Raw genomic sequence first — 541 nt, forward strand, 5'->3', positions numbered from 1 at the left:
AGATGCTGTAGTATGAATAGCAACAATAGCAGTAGCAAGAGCAGCAGCAGCAGGAACATGAATCGAGACCAGCAGCAGCAGCAGCAGCAGCAGCAGCAGCAGCAGCAGCAACAGCTGCAGTAGCAGTAGTAGTAACAACAGCACAACCAGAAGCAGCAGCAGCAGCCTTAGCAGCAACACCAGCAGCAGCAGCAGCAGCAGCAGCAACAGCAGATGTTGCTGCTGCAGCGTCGTCGGCAGCAGCAACGGCTGGTGTGTCTATACACCCCACCGAGTTATGTTGCGTTTGTCTTTTTTAATATAAATAAATATAAATATAATTTATTTATTTTATTTATTTTATTTATTTATTTATTTATTCTTTTTGTTTCTTATTTTCGTCCTTGCTGCCTTCTCGTGAAGGCAGGGGGCTGCATGCGCGCAGCAGCAGCAGCAGCAGCAGCAACAGCAGCAGCAGCAGCAGCAGCAGCCGTCTATCATTTCTCTCTTTTGAGGCCTCCAGGCCGCACGAAGAGTACTTGGATAGGCCTGCAGCAGCAGC

Source organism: Eimeria mitis, genomic scaffold (genome assembly GCF_000499745.2).
Source record: "Eimeria mitis Houghton genomic scaffold, Emh_scaff1901, whole genome shotgun sequence".
Classification (NCBI taxonomy): Eukaryota; Apicomplexa; class Conoidasida; order Eucoccidiorida; family Eimeriidae; genus Eimeria; species Eimeria mitis.